The following is a 416-nucleotide window of genomic DNA, read 5'->3' as shown; positions in this document are numbered from 1 at the left end:
AGATTGACAAGGAATCTCAGAAACTGCAGGTCGGCGGTGATACTTTGGGCGGTGAAATGGATTGGGAAACCACATTGAAAATGAATCCCTACCCATTGAAGATGAAAATGACTCCGATAACGGCGATTGATGGATTCTCCAAGGACGCTGTAACCCTGATAAAGCACCGAGCTGAACGTGTTCAGCTATCTGTGGCTTCCTTGATGGAAAAGGTGCCTGATTTGACCAGACGTTGTTAGCAATGTATATCTACCCGAGTCCAATTGACATGGTACACGTACTTAGCCAATAGAGACATGGATGATTCGGGCAGTGAGGACACAAGGTCCTTTGCCCAAACGTAATGTGTAACATGAAGGTTGTACATTCACTGTAGGGTATGTAGTTCATTTGTGTGTATATTACCCAATGTTCGG

The sequence above is a fragment of the Oncorhynchus clarkii genome, chromosome 5 (assembly GCF_045791955.1).
Source record: "Oncorhynchus clarkii lewisi isolate Uvic-CL-2024 chromosome 5, UVic_Ocla_1.0, whole genome shotgun sequence".
In the NCBI taxonomy this organism is placed as follows: Eukaryota; Metazoa; Chordata; class Actinopteri; order Salmoniformes; family Salmonidae; genus Oncorhynchus; species Oncorhynchus clarkii.
Note: the sequence above shows the minus strand (reverse complement) of the source record.